We start from the raw sequence: 18,109 nt of genomic DNA, 5'->3' as shown, positions 1-18,109 counted from the left end.
CTTGTAATTTACACCAGAGGCAGTCTCTGTATTTTTCACTTGTATTGGATACAGGAAGTAATTAAAAGGGGATAAATGCATTTCACCCTAACCATGGACTTTTTACTCTCCTCCCATCTGGTAGGTGCTACAGGAGCCTCCGCTCCCACACCAGCAGGCACAGGAAGAGCTTCTTCCCTGAGGCTGTGACCCTGCTGAACCTCTCATCACAGCGCTAAACAGTATTGCACCCATATTGTACTGTCTCAGTACTTTTATATTTGTGTGCTGTAGTACTTTTTATTCGCAGTTATTTTGTAAATAACACTATTCTTTGCATTTCTGGTTGGATGCTAACTGCATTTCCTTGGCTTTGTATCTGTACTCGGACAATGACAATAAAGTTGAATCTAATCTAATCTAATAAAGGCATAGGCTTTAGCTTCTAGGGATCTATATTTATCTTGACCTTCAGGAATCGTTGAATTTTAAACCAAGCAAAACTTTAGGCATGGAACATTCCATTCAGTCTTACTCAATATGAAAATGATGTATCTTGAAATTAAGTACTGTAATGTGTACTTGTGAAGAAGGCGAATGCAATGTTGATATTCATTCCTAGAGGTATAGAATATAGGAGCAGGGATGTGATGTTGAGACTCTATAATGCACTCATGAGACCACACTTGGAATATTGTGCGCAGTTTTGGGCTCCTTATTTTAGAAAGGATATACTGACATTGGGGAGGGTTCAAAGAAGATTCACGAGAATGGTTCCAGGAATGAAAGGGTAACTGTATGAGGAATGTCTAGCAGCTCTTGGGCTATATTCCCGGAAGTTCAGGAGAATGAGGAGGAGATCTCATAGAAACATTTCGAATGTTAAAAGGCCTGAAAAGGTTAGATATGGCAGTTATTTCCCATGGTAGGCGACTCTAGGACAAGAGGGCATGACTTCAGGATTGAAGGACGTCCATTTAGAACTGAGGTACGGAGAAATTACTTTAGTCAGAGGGTGGTAAATCTGTGGAATTTTTTGCCATGAGCGGCTATGGAGGCCAAGTCATTGGGTTTATTTAAGGCAGAGATAGATAGGTTCTTAATTAGCCAGGGCATCAAAGGGAATGGCTGGAAGAATTGGATCAGCCTGATTAAATGGCAGAGCAGACTCAATAGACCAGGTGGCCTACTTCTGCTCCTATATCTTATGGTCTTAAGAATTCTATTTGTCACATAGTAATTAAATACTTCCCTTTATATAGTAAAGTATCTTTATTTCAGCAGCAGAAGGTAATCTACTGCTGGCGGATATGCTCTGGAAAACATATACCTCAATGCAAGTTGAAGATCCAAGACATCTCGTCTCGCTGGCCAAGAGATCACCTTAGCCAGGATCAGCTTAAACACGTGGTCAAACATGCCTCCTCTGCTGATTGAAAGACTATCAGATATAGGAGTAGAATTAGGTCATTTGGCCGATCAAGTCTGCTCCGCCATTTCATCATGGCTGATCCATTTTCTCTCTCAGCCCTAATCTCCTGCCTTCTCCACATATCCCTTCATGCACTGATCAAACAAACATCTATCAACCACTGCCTTCATAATACCAAGTAACTTGGTGTCCACAGCCATGAACCTCTTTTGAACCCTCTCTCAGCACATCCTTTCTTAGATAAGGGGCCCAGAACTGCTCACAGTACTCCAAGTGAGGTCTCACCAGTGTTTTATAAAGCCTCAACATTACATCCTTGTGTTTATATTATAGTTCTCTCAAAATAAATATAGCTCTTCAGTTCGGCAGGAGGAGAAGATGGCGGCGTTTGGAGGTTCATGGCAGGGAGAGTTTCTCCCTTCTGCCGCCTGTGTGAGATGATGAGTCTATCGGGACTTTGAGACTTTTTTTTACCGTGCCCATGGTCTGCTCTTTATCAAATTATGGTATTGCTTTGCACTGTTGTAACTATATGTTATAATTATGAGCTTTTGTCAATTTTAGTCTTGGTTTGTCCTGTGTTTTCTTGTGATATCATTCTGGAGGAATGTTGTATCATTTTTTAATGCATACATTTCAAAATGACAATAAACGAGGACTGAGTGTCCTCATAATCTAATCTAAGTACTAACATTGCCTTTGCCTTCTTCAGCAACAACTCAACCTGCAAATTAATCCTACATGAGGGCTCCTAAGTTTCTTTTTACCTCAGATTTTTGAATTTTCTCTTCATTCTGAGAAATAATCTGCACTTTTATCTCTTCTACCAAAGTGTATGACCATACACTTCTTGACACTGTATTCCATCTGCCACTTTTTTGCCCATTTTTTCCAAATTTGTCTAAGTCCTTCTGTAGCCTCTCTACTTCCTGAAAACTATCTGACCCTCCACCTATCTTCATATTATCCGCTAAATTGGCCTCAAGGCCATCAATTCCATCATCCAAATCCTTGACATATACCATAAAAAGAAGCAGACCTAACATAGACCCCTCTGGAACACTACTGGATATGGTCTACAAATTACAATAAACATATGACCATATAACAATTACAGCACGGAAACAGGCCATCTCGGCCCTTCTAGTCCGTGCCGAACGCTTACTCTCACCTAGTCCCACCGACCTGCTCTCAGCCCATAACCCTCCATTCCTTTCCTGTCCATATAGCTATCCAATTTTACTTTAAATGACAATATCGAACCTGCCTCTACCACTTCTACTGGAAGCTCATTCCACACAGCTACCGCTCTCTGAGTAAAGAAGTTCACCCTCGTGTTGCCCCTAAACTTTTACCCCTTAACTCTCAACTCATATCCTCTTGGTTTGAATCTCCCCTACTCTTAATAGAAAAAGCCTATCCAAGTCAACTCCATCTATCCCCCTCATAATTTAAAATACCTCTATCAAGTCCCTCCTCAACCTTCTATGCTCCAAAGAATAAAGAACCAACTTGTACAACCTTTCTCTGTAACTTAGGTGCTGAAACCCAGGTAACATTCTAGTAAATCTTCTCTGTACTCTCTCTATTTTGTTGACATCTTTCCTATAATTTGGTGACCATAATTGTACACAATACTCCAAATTTGGCCTTACCAATGCCTTGTAAAATTTTAACATTACATCCCAACTCCTATACTCAATGCTCTGATTTATAAAGGCCAGCATACTAAAAGCTTTCTTCACCACCCTATCCACATGAGATTCCACCTTCAGGGAACTATGCACCATTATTCCTAGATCCCTCTGTTCTACTGCATTCTTCAGTGCCCTACCGTTTACCATGTATGTCCTATTTTGATTAGCCCTACCAAAATGTAGCACCTCACATTTATCAGCATTAAACTCCATCTGCCAGATTTCAGCCCACTCCTCCAACTGGCCTAAATCTCTCTGCAAGCTTTGAAAGCCTACTTCATTTTGCACAACACCACCTATCTTAGTATCATCTGCATACTTACTAATCCAATTTACCAACCTATCATCCAGATCATTAATGTATATGATAAACAACATTGGACCCAGTACAGATCCCTGAGGCACACCAAAAGTCACCGGCCTCCAACCTGACAAACAGTTATCCACCACTACTCTCTGAATGTCTCCCACCCAGCCATTGTTGAATTAATTTTACTACTTCAATATTAATACCTAACGATTGAACCTTCCTAACTAACCTTCCATGTGGAACCTTGTCAAAGGCCTTACTGAAATCCATATAGACAACATCCACTGCTTTCCCCCCGCCAACTTTCCTAGTAACCTCTTCAAAAAATTCAATAAGATTTGTCAAACATGACCATCCACGCACAAATCCATGTTGACTGTTCCTAATTAGACCCTGTCCAGGTAATGATATATACTATCTCTACTATCCATTAATTTACCCACCACTGACGTCAAACTTACAGGCCGATAATTGCTAGGTTTACTCTTAGAACCCTTTTTAAACAGTGGAAAAACATGAGCAATATACCAATCCTCCGGCACCATCCCCATTCCTAATGACATTTGAAACAATTTCGGTCATAGCCCCTGCTATTTCTATACCAACTTCCCTCAAGGTCCTAATGAATATCCTGTCAGGACCCAGAGACTTTATCCACTTTTATATTCCTTAAAAGCACCAATACATCCTCCTCTTTAATCATCACAGTTTCCATAACTTCCCTAGCTGTTTCCCTTACCTTTCACAATTCAATATTCTTCTCCTTAGTGAAGACCAAAGAAAAGAAATTGTTCAAAATCTCCCCCATCGTTTTTGGTTCCACACATAGCTGTCCACTCTGATTCTCTAAGGACCAATTTTATTCCTCACTATCCTTTTGCTATTAATATAACTCTAGAAACCCTTTGGATTTATTTTCACCTTACTTGCCAAAGCAACCTCGTATCTTCTTTTAGCTTTTCTAATTTCTTTCTTAAGATTCTTTTTATGTTCTTTATATTCCTTGAGCACCTTATCTACTCCATGCTGCCTATATATATTGTAGATATCTCTCCTTTTCTGAACCAAGTTTCCAATATCCCTTGAAAACCATGGCTCTCTCAAACTTTTAACCTTTCCTTTCAACCTTTTAACCTTTCCTTTCAACCTAACAGGAAGATAATGATTCTGTACCCTCAAAATTTCACCTTTAAATGACCTCCATTTCTCTATTACATCCTTCCCATAAAACAAATTGTTCCATTCCACTCCTTCTAAATCTTTGCGTATCTCCTCAAAGTTAGCCTTTCTCCAATCAAAAATCTCAACCCTGGGCCCAGACCTATCCTTCTCCATAATTATATTTAAACTAATGGTATTGTGATCACTGGAGCCAAAGTGCTCCCCAGCACATACCTCCGTCACCTGACCTCTCTCATTCCCTAACAGGAGATCCAACACTGCCCCTTCTCTAGTTGGTACCTCTATATATTGCTGCAAAAAACTATCCTGCACACATTTTACAAACTCCAAACCATCCAGTCCTTTTACTGTATGGGCTTCCCAGTCTATGTGTGGAAAATTAAAATCTCCCGCAATCACAACCTTGTGCTTACTACAAATATCTGCTTTCTCCTTACAAATTTGCTCCTCCAATTCTCGCTCCCCATTAGGTGGTCTATAATACACCCCTGTAAGTGTTACTACACCTTTCCCATTCCTCAATTCCATCCAAATAGCCTCCCTAGACAAGTCCTCTAATCAATCCTGTCAGAGCACCGCTGTAATATTTTCTCTGACAAGCAATGCAACACTTCCCCACTTGTCCCTCCGATTCTATCACACCCAAAGCAACGAAATCCAGGAATATTTCGTTGCCAATCACACCCCTGCAACCATGTTTCACTAATAGATACAACATCATATTTCCAGGTATCAATCCAATAGTCTAAGCTCATCCATCTTTCTTACAATTAAAATTAGCATTAAAATAAATGCATTTAAGAAAATTTCCACCTCTTACTCTCTGTTTATCACTAACTGTACATACAACTTTACTATCTCCTTTTTCTTCCTTCTCCCCTACATCTGTTCCTACACTCTGGTTCCTCTCCCCCCTTGTATCTAGTTTAAATCCACTGGAGCCTCTCTAGAAAACCTACCTGCAAGAATATTTGTCCCCCTCCAGTTCAGGTGTAAACCATCCAGCGGGAACAGGTCCCACCTTCCCTGGAAAGCTGCCCAGTTATCTATAAATCTGAAGCCCTCCCTCCTGCATCATGTCTTCAGCCACATGTTGATCTGCACTATCTTACTATTTCTAAACCCGCCTGCACGTGGGTCTGGTAGCAATCCTGAGATTGTTATCCTGTCCTTTAACTTGGTGCCTAACTCCCTAAACTCACCTTTCAGGACCTTCTCACTCTTCCTACCCATGTCATTGGTCTCTACATGGACCACAATATCCGGCTGCTCACCCTCCCTCTTGAGAATGCTGAGAACTCGATCAGAGATATCGCGGACCTTGGCACCATGGAGGCAACAGACCATCCGGGATTCTCGATCTCTTCCACAGAACCTCTTATCTGTCCCCCTAACTATAGAATCCCCTATCCCTATTGCTCTCCTCTTTTTCCTCTTTCCCTTCTGAGCTGAAAGTCCAGTCTCAGTGCCAGAGACATGACCACTGCAACTTGTCCCTGGTAGGTCATCCCCATCAACAGTATCCAAAATGATTATTGGTTGGAAGGGCCACAGGGGTGCTCTGCTCATTCTGTCTATTCCCCTTCCCTCTCCTGACAGTCACCTAGCTACCTGTCTCCTGATTTTTAGGGGTGACTGTCTCCCTGAAACTCCTGTCTATTTCCGCCTCTGCCTCCCGAAAGATCGAAGTTCATCCAGCTCCAGCTCCAGTTCCCTAACTCGGTTTATCAGGAGCTGCAGCTGGATGCATCTTTTACAGATTTAGTCATCAGGGACAATTGTGCTTGCCCTGACTTCCCACATACTACAAACGGAGCACTCAACTGCCCTAACTGCTGCTTCTATTACCTACTCTTAAGGTAATTAAATTAATTAAAGGAGCTTACCCGGCCTTACCTCACTTGGGGTGAAGTTTGTCCTCAGCCTCTGCTTGCTAAAGCTTCTCAAGCCAAAGCCTTCCTACTCTGTCTCCCTCTACTCCGTCACCCACTCCATTAATCTGCTCACTTTTTAACTCTCCCGCTGCCTCACGGTCCGACTTTCACACGCTTGCACAGTCGTGCCCCGTTCAACCGCTGAAGAAATGACAACGGGAAATAGAAAATGCATGCCAAAAGACAATATTACAATGGTCACGAGGGATTTTAATATGTAGGTAATTGGGAAAATAAAGTTGGTGCTTGATCCCAAGAGAGAGAATTTCTAGAGTGCCTATGAGATGGCTTTTTAGAGCGATTCGTGGTTGAGCCCACTAGGGGATCAGCTACTCTAGATGGAGTACACCAGAATTGATTAGAGAGCTTAAGGTAAAGGAACCCTTAACAGTATGATCATAATGAGATAGAATTCACCCTGCAATTTGAGAAGGAGAAGCTAAAGTCAGCTGCATCAAGACTACAGTGGAATGAAGGGAATTACAGAGGCATGAGAGAAGAGTTGGCCTAAATTGATTGGAAACAAACACTAGCAGGGATGACAGCACAATAGCAATGGCTGGAATCTCTGGGAGCACTTCAGAGGGAGCAGGATATATACATTTTTAAGAGGAAGAAGTATTCAAAAGGCAGGATAACACAACCATGGTCGAGAAACAAAGTCAAAGCCAACATAAAAGCCAAAGAGAGGGCTTATAATAGAGCAATAATTAGTGGAAAGTTAGAGAAATGGGAAGCTATTAGAAGCCAAAAGGAGGTTATTTAAAAAGTCATAAAGAAGGAAACGACAGAATTCCAAGACAAGCTAGCCAATAATATTGATGAGGATACCAAAAGTTTCTTCAGATGCATAAAGTGTAAAAGAGAGGTGAGAGTAAATATCGCACCAGTGGAAAATGACCCTGGAGAGATAGTAATGGGCAATGATGGCCGGGGTAGGGGTAGAGGCAGAAGACTTTAATATTAATTAGTAATGACTTGTCAGGAGTCATTTTTGGGGTATGACCCTAAAGGACATAATTTCTGATGACTTGCCAGGCATCATCCTAAAGGTCACAGTTTATATTAAACAAAATGCATTTTACGATTTCTTAGAAAATATTTTATGTTTCACAGTTGACAGGTTTTATAATCTAAGTAGTCAGACCTGATTCATACACATTATTTCAAACCTGTGGCACAATTAGTGGAGCTGTAGCTGTGCAGCTGCAGTGAACTGTGCTCAACCCTGACCTTCCATGCTGTCTCCCTGTGACCGCACGTGTTTCTTCTGGCTGCTCCTGCTTTCCTGCCAGATTCCACAACGATGTGGAGAGTGGTAGGGGAAATGGCTGCTGTAAATTGCCACTAGTTTGTAGGTGAGTGGGGGAATGTGGAAAGAGGGAGGGTGATGCAAGGTTAGGCAAGGGTTATCTGTGGGAATGTTGGGAGAATGTGTTGTAGGGAAAAGTAGTGAGATAATTGGATTAAAGCAACACACATCAAAGTTGCTGGTGAACGCAGCAGGCCAGGCAGCATATCTAGGAAGAGGTACAGTCGATGCTTCGGGCCGAGACCCTTCGTCAGGACTAACTGAAGGAAGAGTGAGTAAGGGATTTGAAAGTGGGAGGGGGAGGGGGAGATCCAAAATGATAGGAGAAGACAGGAGAGGGAGGGATGGAGCCAAGAGCTGGACAGGTGATTGGCAAAGGGATATGAGAGGATCATGGGACAGGAGGCCCAGGGAGAAAGACGGGGGGGGGAGGGGAACCCAAAGGATGAGCAAGGGGTATAGTCAGAGGGACAGAGGGAGAAAAAGGAGAGGGAGAGAAAGAATGTGTGTATAAAAATAAATAACGGATGGGGTACAAGGGGGAGGTGGGCCATTAGCGGAAGTTAGAGAAGTCAAGATTCATGCCATCAGGTTGGAGGCTACCCAAACAGAATATAAGGTGTTGTTCCTCCAACCTGAGTGTGGCTTCATCTTTACAGTAGAGGAGGCCGTGGATAGACATGTCAGAATGGGAATGGGATGTGGAATTAAAATGTGTGGCCACTGGGAGATCCTGCTTTCTCTGGCGGACAGAGCGTAGGTGTTCAGCAAAGCGGTCTCCCAGTCTGTGTCGGGTCTCGCCAATATATAGAAGGCCACATCGGGAGCACCGGACGCAGTATATCACCCCAGCCAACTCACAGGTGAAGTGTCGCCTCACCTGGAAGGACTGCCTGGGGCCCTGAATGGTGGTGAGGGAGGAAGTGTAAGGACATGTGTAGCACTTGTTTCGCTTACAAGGATAAGTGCCAGGAGGGAGATCAGTGGGGAGGGCTGGGGGGTACGAATGGACAAGGGAGTCGGGTAGGGAGCGATCCCTGCGGAAAGCGGAGGGGGGAGGGAAAGATGTGCTTAGTGGTGGGATCCCGTTGGAGGTGGCGGAAGTTAGAAGATAATTGGATTATCCTGAAAAACAGCATGGGGTCACAAAGACCTCATAGAACATCGAACATTACAGCACAGTACTAGGTCCACGATGTTGTGTCAACCTTTTTACCTACTCTAAGATTAATTTAACCCCTCTCTCCAATATAGCCCCTCCATTTTTCTGTCAAGGATGAGCCAATCTGATGGTTTCTTAAATACCTCCAATCTGTCTGCCTCCTCCACTACTCTCGGCAGGGCACTCCACTTCCTCACCATTCCTTGTGTAAAAAAAACTTACCTGTGGCATTCCACCCCCCCCCCCCCCGCAATACTCTCCTCCAATCATCTTAAATTATGCCCTCTCATTTCAGCCATTTCTGCCCTGGGGAAAGGTCTCTGTCTATCCACTCAATCTATGCCTCGAATCATTTTGTACATCTCTGTCAGGTCAACTCTCATCCTTCTTCACTACAGAGTGAAAAGCCCTACTCATGGGGCCTGAGGTATTGTCGTCTCCTTCTACCATACCAACCAAACCCTGGGAATCCTTGGCCAGACTGCTTGAAGTACAGAAGGAATTTTCGGTTTAGCATTGACAGCTCCTTCCAAAATGGTCACACTCCCCATGCCACAGTATGGGCTGAGTCCGACAATGGATTCGTCAGTCACATCTGAACCCATGGAACCGGAGAACTAATGATGTCCTCCTTCTTCAAAGAAAGGGGCTTTCCTCCTCCACCATCAACATTGCTTTCAATCACATCTCTTCAATTTTGCGCATGTCTACTCATATCCCATTCTCCCACCACCCACCAGGGATAGGGTTCCTTTTGTCCTCACCTACCACCCCAGTAACCTCCATGTCTAGGAAATAATCCTCTGAAACTTCTGCCATCTCTAATGGAATCCCACCACCAAACACATCTTTCCCCTCTCCCTCATGTTCCGCTTTCCACAGGGATCGCTCTCTCCACGACTCCCTTGCCCATTCATCTCTTCCCACTGATCTCCCTCCTGGTACTTATCCTTGCAAGCAGAACAAGGGCCACACATGCCTGACGCTTCCTCCCTATCTACCACTGAGGGCCCCAAACTGTCCTTCGGATGAGGGAACAATTCACCTGTGAGTCTGTTGGGGTCATGTACTGCATCCAGTGCTCCCAGTATGGCTGCCTGTATATCGGTGAGACCCAACATAGATTGGGAGACTGCTTTGTCAAACCAGAAAAAGCAGGATCTCCTGGTGGCCACCCACTTCAATTCTACTTCCCATTCTCATTTTGACATGTCAGACCATGGTTTCCTCTACCACTGCAATGAGCCACACTCAGGTTGGAGGAGCAACACCTTGTATGAACATCAATTTCTTGAACTTCTGGTAATTGCACCCCCCTGCACTATTTCTATTCCCGTTTCCATCTCTTACATTATCTCCTTACCTGCCCATCACCTCCCACTGGTGCTCCTTGCCCTTTCCTTTCTTCCAAGGTCTTCTACCCTCTCCTATCACATTCCTCCTTCTCCAATCCTTTATCTCTTTTACCAGTTGACTTCCTAGCTCTTTACTATTCCCCCCCCCACTGGTTTTACCTATCACCTATTACCTTGTACTTCTTCATTTCCACCCCCACATTCTTGCTCTAACTTCTCTTCTTTTTCTTCAGTCCCGATGAAGGGTCTCAGCCCAAATCATAAACTGTTTACTCTTTTCCATAGATGCTGCCTGACCTGCTGAGTTCCTCCAGTATTTTGTGTGTATTGCTGGGCTACCATGGCACCTGTCAGTTTGGGGATTCCATGTTCAACTCCCATGCTGGAGACTTGAATACTCTGGAGTTGTAATGTGAGCATTATTAAAAGTAAGTTAGTACTAATTAGGATAATGGGGGGTTTTACTTCCATTCTTTTTACTTCCGATGTGCTTTGTATATAGTGTGCCTGCCATGCCGTATGGGTTGTGAAAGCCTTTGTATATACATAACGGTTTTGAAGTTCGAGATAAAGTTGTTTCTTTGGCATGAAGTTGTTGAGTGTGCCTTTTTCAAAGTAGAAGTTACTACATCTGGCATACTCAATTCGGTAACGAGGAAGAGCTTCAGAGCTCCTGGAGTTGTCTTTTGGCTGAGAGAAAGACCTGGTTGCTCTATCAGGTAAATGTAAAAGATCCCAAAGAAATATTTTTAAATTTGTTCAGGTTAATCAGCCCTTGTGTTCCTGGCAAGTATGTTGCCTTCAAAATTGTTGTTAATGGGAGCTTCTGTTCTTTCTCCCACATGGAGTAGTGGCTGATTTAAAAAAAAACACTTCATTGGCTGTGATGAATGTGCTGTTTGAAACAGATGTGAAAGATCCTATATAGATATAAATTTATGCAGGGACACTTGAGACTGTAGATGCTTGAAAGTTTAGCATCAAAGAAGCCTGTGAAGAAACTCAGCGGGCCCATATCATCTTTGAGGAGAAAAGAACTGGTCCTGATACAGGATTTAGACCTGAAATGACGGCAATTCCTTTGCCACCTACAGCCGGAGATCATTTTATGAGATATACCTGTGCATCTGCTCGTTAATACAAATATCTAATCAGCCAATCAAGTGGCAGCTTATCGGGCATAAAAGTGTACAGAAAAGTTCAAAAGGTTCTGTTGTTGCTCAGACAAAATATCAGAATGGGGGTAGAAAGGTGATGTAAGTGATTTTGACTGTGGAATGGTTGTTGGTGCCAGACAGGGTGGCTTGAATATCTCAGAAATTGTTGATCTTCTGGGATTTTCATTCAAAACAGTCTATAAAGTTCACAGAGAATTGTACAAAGACAAAAATAAACATCCAGCGAGTGGCAGTTCTGAGTGCGAAAATGCCTTATTCATGAGAGAGGTTAGACGTGAATGGCTAGTTGGGTTCAAGCAGACAGGGAGGTGACAGTAATGCAAATAAACATGCGTTTCGACAGTAGTGTGCGAAAGAGCATCTCTGAACACACAGCTTGTCAAAACTTGAAAGCAAATGAACTACAGCAACGCAGAATACCACAAACTTAAGTTGCTGCTGGACCCCTTGACTTCCTCCAAAAGATTGTTTGTTGCTACAAATTCAAGTACTTTTGTTTTCCTAGTTATCTCAGCTGTCTGCTGAGACTATTCCATGTGTTAAGAGATGTCACATTGTAATCACTCAGAGATTATACTGAGTTCCCTGCACAGAATGTACTGTGATCTTCATTGAAGTATACTTGCTATTACTGCTTAAGGTGGTTCGAAATCATCAAATGTGGCAAAGATCAAAGGGCTGGAATGGGAGAGTTGGAGAGTTTGGATATTTCATAAACTAGCAAAAGACCAGTGGAAATTGTTTGTACTTAGAAGACAAGGTCAAAAGAATTTTTTAAAAAATACATAATAATAGAAAAAATTGTGAATTATGGTAAATAGACGCTCTTCTATGCTGTATGTTTTAAGTTCTATATTAAATAGTTAAATTAAATAAGTAGTGCAAAAATAGAAATAAAGAAATGGTGAGGTAGTGTTCATGGGTTCAATGTCCATCCAGAAATTGGATGGCAGAGGGGAAGAAGCTGTTTCTGAATCGTTGAGAGTGTACCATCATGCTTCAGTAGCTCCTTCCTGACAGTAGAAATGAGAAGAGAGCATGTCCTGGGTGAAGGGAGTGAAGGGAGTGAAGGGAGTCCTTTCTGAACGCTCTGCCCTCCACTCTCTCCGCACTAATCCCAACCTCACCATCAAACCTGCTGACAAAGGTGGTGCCTTAGTCATCTGGCAGACGCACCTCTACCTCACTAAGGCAAAACGGCAGCTCTCTGACACCTCCTCTTACTTACTGCTGGAACAGGACCCCACCAAAAAACATCAAACCATTGTCTCCCGCACCGTCACCGCCCTTATCAACTCTGGAGACCTTCCATCCTCATCCGCTAAACTCATTATTCCCACACCCCGTACCGCTTGGTTTTACCTCCTCCCAAAGATGCACAAGCCTGACTGTCCCGGTAGACCCATAGTTCCTGCCTTCTCCTGTCCCACTGAACTTGTATCTGTCTACCTGGACTCTATTTTGTCACCCATAGTTCAGACCCTCCCCACCTACATCTGGGATACATTCCATGCCCTCCACCTCTTCAATAACTTCCAATTCCCCAGTCCTAACCTCTACATTTTAACTGTGGATGTCCAATCCTTATACACCTCCATTCCTCATCAAGAAGGCCTCAAAACCCTCCGCTACTTCCTGGATAATAGACCTCACCAGTTCCCCACCACCACTACCCTCCTCCGGTTGGCAGAACTGGTTCTCACACTTAATAACTTCTCTTTTGGCTCTTCCCACTTTCTTCAGACTAAGGGTGTAGCTATGGGAACTCGCATGTGCCCCAGCTATGCCTGCCTCTTCGTTGGTTATGTGGAACAGTTTGTGCTCCAAACCTATTCTGGTACTGCTTCCCAACTTTTCCTTCACTACATTGACGACTACAATGGTGCTGATTCCTGTACCCACGCTGAGCTCGTCAATTTCACCAACTTTACTTCAAACTTCCACCCAGCCCTCAAATTCACTTGCTCTATCTCAGACACTTCTCTCCCCTTTCTCGATGTCGCGGTCTCCATCTCTGGAGACAGACTGTCCACTGACATCTTCTACAAGCCCACTGACTCTCATAACTACCTCAACTATACCTCTTCCCACCCCACCACATGCAAAAATGCCATTCCCTATTCCCAGTTCCTCCATCTCCGCCGCATCTGCTCCGAGAATGAGGCTTTCCATTCCAGGACATCTCAAATGTCCTCTTTCTTTAAAGATCGTGGTTTCCCTTCTACCATCATCAATGATGCCCTCACCCGCATCTCCTCTATTTCCCGCACTTCGGCCCTCACCCCATCCTCCCGCAACCACAACAGGGACAGAGTTCCCCTTGTCCTTACCTACCACCCCACCAGCCTCCGGATCCAGCACATTATCCTCTGCAACTTCCGCCACCTTCAACAGGACCCCACCACTAAGCACATCTTTCCCTCTCCACTCTTCTCTACTTTCCGCAGGGATCGGTCCCTCCGCGACTCCCTTATCCGCACATCCATCCCCACTGATCTCCCAGCCGGCACTTATCCCTGTAAGCGTAAGTGCTACACCTGTCCCTACACCTCATCTCTTGCAACCATTCAGGGCCCCAAACAGTCCTTCCAGGTGAGACAACACTTCACTTTTGAGTCTGTTGGGGTCATCTATTGCATCCGGTGCTCCTGGTGCGGCCTCCTCTACATCGGTGAAACCTGACGCAGATTGGGGGACCGCTTCGTCGAGCACCTCCACTCCGTCCTCCACAACAGACAGGATCTCCCAGTAGCCACCCACTTCAACTCTGCTTCCCATTCCCATTCAGATATGTCCATACATGGCCTCCTCTACTGCCATGATGAGGCTAAACTCAGGTTGGAGGAGCAACACCTCATATAACGTCTAGGTAGTCTCCAGCCCCTTGGTATGAACATAAAATTCTCCAACTTCCGGTAATTCCCTCCCCCTCCTTTCCTCTATTCCTATTTCACTCTACCCCTCCCCCAGCTCCCTCATGGTTCCGCCTCCTTCTTCTACTACCCATTGTTTTCCTGCCTATGACGTCCCTGCTTTCCCTCCCCCGCCCCTTTGTCTTTCAAATTACTGGTCTTTCAACTGAAGCTACAAGCATTCTTCAAATCCTTCCCCATCTTTCATTCTTCAGTCCTGACAAGGGTTCCAGCCTGAAACGTCGACTCATCGTTTCTAACTGCTGCTCCCCGACCTGCTGAGTTCATCCAGCGTACTGAAAGTGTTGCTTTGATCACAGCATCTGCAGATTATTTTGTGTTTATGAAGGGAGTCCTTAATGACAGACGCCACCTTTTTGAGGCATCGCTCCTTGAAGATGTCCTGAATATTATGGTGGCTAGTGCCCATGATGGAGCTTGGTAATTTTACAACTCTCTGCAGTTTACTTCGATGCTGTTCAGTAGCTGTTCCCCCCCACCATTAACAGACGGTGATTCAGCCTCAGAGGTATTGAAGATATTGGCATACGAACCTGAAATTGCTCACTCTTTCCACTTCTGATCTATGTCTATCTGTCTATATGAGATTCTTAAAATAATATGAAATAGAAACGAAGTCCAATCCAGTATAATGGTGGAGGGGAAGAAAGCTTGAAGAAAGTTAAAAAATGATTATTTGGTTGCTGTGATAATTAATGCCAGAAAGAAAAAGAGGCACCCTTCAAATGAGCTTTTGGAAGGTGAATCATTATAATTAAAATATTGCCTTTAAAATGATGGAAACCTTTTGAATTATATCATGCAGAGTTCTCCAAAATAGGGTCCCTGGACCCCTCAGTTAACACTGAGGGTCCATGGCATAAAATAGGTTCAGAATACCCATTATAGAGTAATTTTTTATTCTTCAGAAGCAGAGTATGAGATTGGTGTTTGGGAGATCTTGCCATGCACAATCTGTATTTTTAACGTTAAAAGACTGAACACAATTCAAAAGTATTAATTTAGATGTAAAATATATTTGTATATCCTTGGAGGAACATTAAATACTCTATAGATATGCCACTTTTACTTCAATAAAACTTCTGCATCTACACAAAAGTTAACGGTTAATGGGAGATGTTATTATTTGTTGAGAGAGTAACAAACAACTGCAGTGATTAACCAGAGAGAGAGAGTTGTTAAGAGGTTTTAAAACCACAAAGAAATATCTTTGCTTAATGAAGCAATCCGGAGAGAACTGCTTTTCAATAAAATGTGTAAAATGAGACAGTAATTTTATGAGCCGTTGTCTCTGGCCTCCGTGCTGCCCATAGATTTAGGCTGAAAAAAGCTAGTTTTTATGATGGATAGATGTCAGTGAGCCAAGTGGCATTCTCATTCTCTGCTAGTTTTATGCTGTTAGGTTTCCCAAGCCAGGAAAATTATCCTTCGGTACTTAAGGTGAAGTTTTCTCTCAAGTGCCGAGCATGTGAACCTATGAAACAGAAGATGGAGGAGACCATTCAGCCTCTTGGGCAAAATTCTGGTGTTAAATAAGATCATGGCTGATCTTCTATCTCAGCAATAGTTTCCAATAATAACCCTCAATTCCCTTAACTTGCAAATATCCGTCTGATCCTTTACTTGAATGCACTCAGTGCTTGGGTTTCTGCAATTGCCAGAAGAAAGCAATGGCAAACACTTCTGTGGAAAAATTTGCCAAGGACCATCGTGGTAGTGACCAAGACCATTCAAGTCATATGAAAAGGCACATAATGATGATGATGGTGTTTGCGTTTCTAATGCTCTGTTGGGAACAGTGTGCCAAAGACTTATCACCCTTGTGGGTAAAGAAGAATCCTCCCGTCGCTATCCTGAATGGCAAGCTGGGCGGCATATAGTGTAGTGGTTAGCATAACGCCTTACAGTGCCAGAAACCCAGGTTCAATTTCTGCTGCTAAGTCTAAGGACTTTATATATTCTCCCCCATGACCATGCAGGTTTCCTCTGGGTGCTCTAGTTTCCTCCAGAAATTAAAAGATATCCCGGTTACTTGGTCACTTGGGTGTAATTTGGTCACATTCGGCCAGATAGGCCTGTGCTGAGTAAAAATTTTTTAAAAACTTACTTTGACTGGTATTGGTTTAGTATTGACACATGTGTCGAATACAGTGAAAATGGTATCAAACAGATCAAATTATTACACCGAGCATTGAGCTAGAATAAGGTAAAACAATAACAGTGCAAAATAAAGTGTAAAAAATACCTAGAGTGCAGTGCAGGTAAATGATAAAATGCAAGGTTACCCACTTTACCACTTTATGTTTTGCCCTCTGGACTTTGACATCCCTGCTGGAGGAAACATCATCCCTACATCCACCATGTCCAGCAGTAAAAGAATACTGAGCACTTCAATGAAATCTGCTCTCATTTTTCTAAACACTCAAGAGCATGGGCTCAGTCTGCTTAAAATCTGCTGATGGGATAACCCTCCCTATCCAGGAACTCAATCAGAATAACCACAAATGTTGCCAATATATCAATAAGACCAGAGTTTGCACTTGATATGCCCTCTTCAGGACCCCGTACAATTGAATTGAAATGTCTTTATTCTTGCACTCAATTCTTCTGGCAGTAAAAGTCAATATACACTTTGCCTGTCCACTTGCTTGTTGCACCTACATGTTAACCTCCAGCATTTGTACGCAAGTCTCCTGGATCACTCTAAACTCCAACACCTTTCAGCCTGTCACTATTTAAAAAATACTTGGTACTTGTATATTTTTCTCCCAGAATGGATGACCTCAAATGCTCCATCTTGTATACCATCTGCTATGCTTTTGATGATTGTTTATAGCCTTTTTATATCTCTCTGTAGTCCTTCTTTTAATATCTTAATTCACGGGATGTGAATGAGTTAGCATTTCATTGCTTGTGTATAGTTCCCTTGAGAAAGTGGTGTTGAGCTGTCTCCTTGCAACATTGCAGCCCTTGAGGTGCGGGTATATGCACTTTGTGTCCTCCTCGCAATCTGTACCAAACAATGACTGCGGCCACATGCCAAGCTACACGGCTCCAAAGCACGATGGGAAAAAAGTAACCGTGTGAGCCACAGACCACTGTGAAAAAAGAAACAAAATAGTAAATGAGGCTTGCAAAGAGTTAAAAGAAACCAACAAAGAGCAGAAAGCTAGGCAATATTCTCAACTTGAAGAAGTCACGTTCAAGAAGAGTTAATGGTCTGTGAAGTTCTCTGAGAATGCTAACAGAATATAAGCAAAGACATTGATAAAAAAAATAATTGGAAGGGTGTTGATCAATATTTCACCACAGAATTATAAATCAGGAATTGTTTTGAAAAGCCATTTGTGATAATTAAATGGTGCTATACAGAGAGAAGCTAAAACTTCATGAAAAACAGAAATAACTTTGCAACGTAGCTTTCTCTAAGATGTATTCATTTTGGTAGTGAGCTGTCTGGCTTTGATGACTCCCAAAATCTAGAAGACCTAAATCATAAACAGAACCATGGCCACTCTGAAACATCTCTATTGGCTTCCAGCTCTCAAAAGCAGAGGGAAGAACTGGTTGTTGATACAGTAATAAGAGATGCCAGCAGCAAAGGATGAAACCATTGTGGGAAAACTCAAGGTGCA

The sequence above is a fragment of the Mobula birostris genome, chromosome 8 (assembly GCF_030028105.1).
Source record: "Mobula birostris isolate sMobBir1 chromosome 8, sMobBir1.hap1, whole genome shotgun sequence".
In the NCBI taxonomy this organism is placed as follows: domain Eukaryota; kingdom Metazoa; phylum Chordata; class Chondrichthyes; order Myliobatiformes; family Myliobatidae; genus Mobula; species Mobula birostris.
The sequence above is the reverse complement of the archived record's forward strand: the minus strand, read 5'-3'. Positions refer to the sequence as shown.